Genomic DNA, 7500 nt, shown 5'->3' with positions numbered 1-7500 from the left:
ACAATGTTTGCCCTATGTAGTCTTCGTGGCACCCTTCACACCTCATGACGTAGAGTAAATTTTTTGATGCGCACGTGAAATTATTTTTTATGATGAATGTGTGTCCCGAGTGGAACTTGTACGTCAATCCCTCAATGAGGTGGATGCAAGTCCTGCAATTGGGGCGACCACATTTTTTGATGGTGGGCGGTGGGTACCTTATCAACAGTGTAAATAACCACATTCAATTCACAATGGAATATAGTCAGGACCAACTCCCTTTTCTTGACATTCTAATCATTGAAAAAGGCGTCAACATTGAAACTGACATCCATTACAAACCCACTGACTCTAAACAATACCTTCTATTCACCTCCAATCACCCAAAACACACAAAGACAAATATCCCCTTCAACCTAGCGAGAAGAATCTGCACAATTGTCTCAAATGACACAACATGAAATAGAAGACTCCGGGAACTAAGGGCAATTCTTCTCGAAAGACATTACCCGGCATCACTAGTAGACAACGGAATAGAATGGGCCAAATCAATTAACACTCAAGACTTACAAAAACCTAAACACATCCACAGTACAGTAAATGGCCGCCCCTATCTCTCAACACACAACCCAAGGAATGCAGAAGCTTACACTATTATATACAACAACATTCCACAGCTAAATCAAGACCCACGCCTGAAAAAATTACTGGCAGCTCATAAAATAATAAAAAGTAAGAGACAACCTAAATCCCTAAAAAACCTCCTCACCAATGCAAAATTACACAACACAAACCCACCGCCCACCATCAAAAAATGTGGTCGCCCCAACTGCAGGACTTGCATCCACCTCATTGAGGGATCGACGTACAAGTTCCGGTCGGGACACACATTCATCATAAAAAATAATTTCACGTGCGCATCAAAAAATTTACTCTACGTCATAAGGTGTGAAGGGTGCCACGAAGACTACATAGGGCAAACGAGCCTTACCCTCAGAGAAAGAATGACAGTTCACCGACAACAACTGAGGGACCCCTCCACAAGACAGATACTACTAAGTGGACAATTAGACCTTTGTGCACACAATAAGTCCCCCAAATTCTTAGTCTTCCCACTATACCAATGCTCGGACAACACCACAGACCAAACACGAATAAATATGGAAAGTAATCTTATTCAAAAATACAGACCACAACTAAACATACTCTAACATACCCCCCAGGCACACATCCAGAACAAACGCACAAACACACACACACACTCGCACCGTATCATGCAAGCAGACACATGCACGCATCAGCACACATAGAGCACACTAGCAGACGTTGACCACACAAATACGCAGCACACACACGCATGCATTATATATATATATGTTATGTTTGTATGTGTGTGTTGTGTGTGTGTGTGTGCGTTATGTGTGTGTGTGTGTGCATTGTGTGTGTGTGTATGTATTTATATGTGTATATATGTTATATATATATGTGTGTGTTGTATATATATGTATGTGTATGCATTGTATATGTGTATATGTGAATGCATTGTTTGTGTGTGTGTGTGTGGTATGTATATATATATGTGTGTGTACGTTATATGTATGTATATTGTGTGTGTGCATTATATATATGTGTGTATATGTATATATATATATATATATGTATGTGTATATATGCATTGTATATATGTATATGCATTGTCTATATATATATATTATATGTATGTGTGTTGTATATGTATGTGTACATTATGTGTATATGTATGTGTATATATGCATTGTATATATGTATATTGTATGTGTGTTGTATATGCATGTATACATGTATATACATTATATGTATATATATGTATGCATTGTGTATGTGTATGTTATGTGTATATATGTTATATGTATGTGTATATGTATATATATACATTGTATGTATGTATATTGTGTGTATATGTGGTATATTTATGTATGTGTATGTAAACATTATATATATGTATATATGTATATGCATTGCTATATATATATATATTATATGTATGTATTGTGTATGTATGTTATATGTATATATTGTGTATGTGTATTATATACATGCTGTGTATGTGTATTGTATGTATATATGTGTTAGGTGTATATGTGTTGTATATATATTATGTATGTATGTGTGCGTGTGTTGTGTGTGTGTGTTATGTGTGTGTGTGTGTTGTGTGTGTGTGTTATCATCATCATCATCATATGTGTGTATATTATGTGTTATATGTGTGTATATGTGTGTATATGTGTTATATGTGTGTATATTATATATAAATATGTTATATTTGTGTGTTGTGTGTGTGTATCATGTGTGTGCATTGTGTGTGTGTGTGTTTTGTATGTATGTGTGTTGTGTGTGTGTGTATATTATGTGTATGTGTGTTGTGTGTGTGTGTGTGTGGTGTGTGTGTGTTTGTGGTGTGTGTGTTTGTGATGTGTGTGTGTGTGTGTGTGGTATGTATGTGTATGATGTGTGTGTGTGTGTGTATATATATGTATATGTAGTGTGTGTGTATGGCCCGCACACACGCGTAGATGCGCACACGGGCGGGCACACATATACACGCACCATCCTACCCCAAAAAATTCTTTAAACAACACACATCCATTTACACCACCCTGGAACCAATCAAAAACACACACAGACACATGTATGCGTGTATGTGCACGCACACAGGGACACATACACTCACACCAATCTCACCTCCATACGGGCACATATATACACACGCAGCACCATGTCAAATGTCATCCACACACATACGTGCGTACACACACACACACACAACACCATGACAACCACACACGCGGTTGACAAACAGACACCATCCGACCAAATACTACAGACACACAGACACATCTATTCACACCACATGTATATTTATGCACACACACATACACACAGAGACACACATACTCACCTTATCCTAACCCCAAAATCATTGATGCTTGAAGGAGAGCCAAAAAAAAGAAAAAAAGGGTACATTCTTTTCAATTCCACATTTCTCCTAAAACGGACAGGTTAGTGACAACTTCACCACTACAATAATGTAAATCTTTTTGAACTCATAATATTCTGTATGTGTATACTGAACTTTTTTTAATAATTCCTCCTGGAAATTACCCTGAGATGTATAATATATTTGTTTTAATCTTTTCTGCCCATTATTTCAATGAGCTTGTTAAACTTTTTTATATTCTCAACATACTGTTGTCACCAAAGACTGTATATTTATATGGATTATAGTACTCTGTGTCAACCAATATTCTGTGCATGTTTGAATATACAGATACAGTACCAATATCAATTCTTCTGGAAACTATCTTAAGTATGTCCTTGAGAACGATTATTTATGTAATCTTTTTTGCCCAATATTTTAAGGAACTTGTTGAACTTTTTTATGTCCTTAACATGTCCCTTTTACCAAAGATTGTATATATATATATGTAATGTAGCAATTTGCAACAACCAATAATTAACGCAACCAAACTTCCACCTGTTACTTTTGACAATCTTTTTCCAAAGAGTGAAACCGGTAAAGTAAATAAACATCTTTTAAATTGCATTTTCAAACCTTCTTTCGTATATAATTCCACTCGTGCAGTACCCCACAACTCCACTTTGTTATGTTGGATTCAACCTAATGACACCAACTTGTAATAGCAGATTTATGGGGTTGTACCAAGCTGTGCCGATATAATGTAGGACAAATATAGTAATAATCCATGGATAGAATTTATAAATATTTTGATGCATCGTTATGTGCATTTCCAAGAATCACATGCTTCTTATGATCATAGTCCATATTCCTAGGATAATTACAGTACAGTCCATAACGTCCATGGACATAGGGTGGATCATAGTTCATGTATTCATTTCCTCAGGCGATATGGCATTAATGTTGGAAGCAATGAACCTGTATGTGTGAGTGTGTGTTTATCCTACCCCACTGCACTGCTTAACAACTGGTGTTGGTGTGTTTATGTCCTTGTAACTTAGACGGTTTGGCAAAAGAGACCGATGAAGTAAGTACTACGCTTGAAAAACAAAAAAGTCCTGGGGTAGATTTGTTCGACTAAAACCCTTCAGCATGATAGCAGTCAAGTTACTGAAACAAGTAAAAGCTGAAAGATATATACATGTACATATATGCACGCACACACACACACACACACACACACACACGCACACACATGCACACATACGCACACACATACATGCATACACACACACACATATCCAAAATTTAGGGAATGAAGTAGATAAAATCCAGATCTACTCCATTCCCTAACTTTGCATTTTTATTCATATACACAGCAACCTCGGCTGCTAACTGAACTAGAAAATAACTTTTTTCAGCTCATCAAACCTTGATATGGGAAAAATTTACAACCACTACAAACCACTAATGTTCCTGAAAATTGTTTTTTATAACTTTTATGGATTGTTCAAAGCTTAATAGCTTCCTACACCTTGAACATGGAGATCTTACCTTTATGTATATATATATATTATGGAATCTCCCATCGTTAGATGACATATGAGGGTTCGACAATTTCTTATCAAACAACCACACAGATGATTTGCTTATAGTGATCAAATGTATGTGTACACATAAGCTCAATCCCTCCATCAAATTGGCATTACCTCTACAGGTGCAATTGGGTGCCACATGCCAGATGGCAAAATGATCGCAAAGCAATGTGAAATGAAGTGCTTTGCTCAAGAGCACGATGTAATGCCCGGTCTGGGAATCAAACCCTCGATCTTGCAATCGTGAGCACAACACCTTAACCACTGGGCCTTCACACATACATACATATATGCATATATATATATATATATATATATATATATATATATATATATATACACACATATATGCAAGGGTGAGTCAAAAAGTAATGCCATTTTGTTTAGGACATATACAATTACCAACACTGGAAAATGTGTCATACATCAAAATGAAGCTGGTCCTCTGTGGATTACATCCCTATTTCTCAACATAGTCACAGTTTTTTTGCAATGTTCCACCTTTGAATGAGAGCAAGTATCTCAGCCCCGTAAAATTCTGTTGACTGTTCTTTTGAGCCATTTCTTTACTACACTTTTCACTTCCTCGTCACTGGACTATCATCTCTTCAGCCCCATGAAAAAGGGTTTGAGAGGCAAACATTATTCCAGTGATAAGGAAGGGAAAACTGTAGTGAAGAAGTGGTTCAAAGGACAGTCAACAGAATTTTACGGGGCCGGAATACATGCTCTCATTCGAGGGTGGAACATTGCTATTGAGAGAAACAGCGACTATGTTGAGAAGTAGGGATGTGATCCACAGAGGACCAGCTTCATTTTGATGTATGATACATGTTCCTGTGTTGGTAATTATATCTGTCCTAAACAAAATGGCATTACTTTTTGACTCACCCTTGTAAATATACATGTATATCTATTATATAAAATCCGTTCTGTCTGTCAGTGTGTGTGTCTTCTAGGATCTCGGGCATCCTCCATCCGATTGCGCTCAAATTTGATATGTAGATACTGATGGTATCAGGGCGTGTATAAGTCTTGAAAAAATTACAAAAATTACAGGTGAGAATGCAATCAATAAAGTGAATAAAATCGTTTTTCTTTGGAATAGAAAAAAAGTCTATCTTTATTTCTTCTTTTGCTGGTGTCTCAAATTTAGGCTAAATCAGTGTTTCTCAAAGGGGAGGCCTATAGGACTGTCGGACAAGTTGTTCTGAGAAAATTTGGTTTAAATGTTTGATAACTCAGCACCATCCATTGGACGGTGGGGGGGGGGGCGTCTTGCTCATATATATATATATATATATATATATACACACACACACACATATACATATATATACATACACACACACATAAATGTGATAGTATGGTGAGGCAGGCATATCGTTAGCTGTGAAATGAATAAACTAATAGATATACAATAAGATAATTAAATCAAGATTTCTTATGGATAACTCAACAGTCACATATTTTAATGTGCATCCTACAGTCAGGATTGACAGAAGAATAAAAGACATCCCTCTTAAGACTTCCTCAAAAACAATAGTCAAATACTTCAGTATAGGGTCTGGTTCATTATCAACATGCATGTTGGTCAACACTGTCATAACTTTTGTGATAGCCATAGATCAAGTTATAAGAAATGAAGAGGGTGTAAGGTCTTTTGGAGTTTTGTGATGCAGCTAATCTGATAATTTGCAATACATACTTCAAGGAACTAGTCAAACATCTTATTACCAACTAATTTGGATGTTATTCTTACCAGGAAATGGAGCAGATAGGTCAATGTAAATACCAAAAGCTTTTCTGGTGCAGAATAATTACATGATATAGATCAGTGGATGGTAACTTCAGAGTTAAAGTCTGGTAGACACAAAGAGAAAAGATAATATGCAGTGAGAAGGCATGGAAGCTATAAAAATCTGCAGTTGGGAATAGGTTTAGAGAAATATTTAATTCATGTGCATGACTATAGGAAGAAGAATATAGAGACCTCTAATAGAGGAGTGGCTGTGCGGTAAGTAGCTTGATTAAGAACCACATGGTTCCGGGTTCAGTCCCACTGCGTGTCACCTTGGGAAAGTGTCTTCTACTATAGCCTCGAGTGAGTGGATTTGGTACACAGAAACTGACAGAAGCCTGTCGTATGTATGTATATATATATATATATGTATGTGTGTGTATATGTTTGTGTGTCTGTGTTTGTCCCCCCAACATCGCTTGACAACCAATGCTGGTGTGCTTACATCCCCGTAACTTAGCGATTCGGCAAAAGAGACTGATAGAATAAGTACTAGGCTTACAAAGAATAAGTCCTGGGATCAATTCGCTCGACTAAAGGCGATGCTCCAGAATGGCCACAGTCAAATGACTGAAACGAGTAAAAGAGTAAAGAGACAAATAACTTGGAATTCCTATGAAATAACCTGCTTAGGGTTACAGATAAGATGGGTGGCTGGTGCACGGTCCCAGCTAAATAGAAAATGATGCGGTGACGGAATGACATGGGCGAGAGGTCAAGAGTCAGGCTTTCGCAAAGGATTGCAAACAAACAACACAATTTGGATGACAGTAAATTTTGTCTACAATTAGCATGATAATATTAGGACAAGATCAAGCTGGTAAACTGGCAGAATCATTAACATGTTGGGTAAAATGGTTAGTGAGGTTTTGTCTGTTTTTATATTCTGAATTCAAATTCTGCAAAGGTCAACTTTGCTTTTCATCCTTTTGAGATGATGTAATCGACTTATCCCCTGCTAAGTTAAGAGACATAAAAACTGCTTAGTTTTAGGGACACAAAAATACCAACAATAGTTTTTTATCAATGACAGGGAACACAGACACAAAGACACACATATATATATATTTCTTTACTACCCACAAGGGTAGTAAAGATAGAGGGGACAAACAAGGACAGACAAAGGGATTAAGTTGATTACATCGATCCCAGTGCGAAACTGGTACTTT

General features: G+C 36.8%; 1 protein-coding gene and 1 long non-coding RNA gene across 3 annotated transcripts in view; one reads left to right on the top strand and one right to left on the bottom strand.

Moving 5' to 3' along the window:
• Positions 1–7500, bottom strand: part of LOC115210823 — a 153919-nt gene that overhangs the window by 78670 nt on the left and 67749 nt on the right. The gene's annotated exons all lie outside the window — the stretch shown is intronic.
• Positions 5611–7500, top strand: part of LOC118762869 — a 19485-nt gene continuing 17595 nt past the window's right edge. The window contains exon 1 of the long non-coding RNA XR_004998615.1: positions 5611–5621. This is a non-coding gene — a long non-coding RNA (uncharacterized LOC118762869). The remainder of the gene's footprint in view (positions 5622–7500) is intronic.

This window comes from Octopus sinensis, linkage group LG4, assembly GCF_006345805.1.
Source record: "Octopus sinensis linkage group LG4, ASM634580v1, whole genome shotgun sequence".
In the NCBI taxonomy this organism is placed as follows: Eukaryota; Metazoa; Mollusca; class Cephalopoda; order Octopoda; family Octopodidae; genus Octopus; species Octopus sinensis.
Note: the sequence above shows the minus strand (reverse complement) of the source record. Positions and strands in the feature narration are given on the sequence as shown.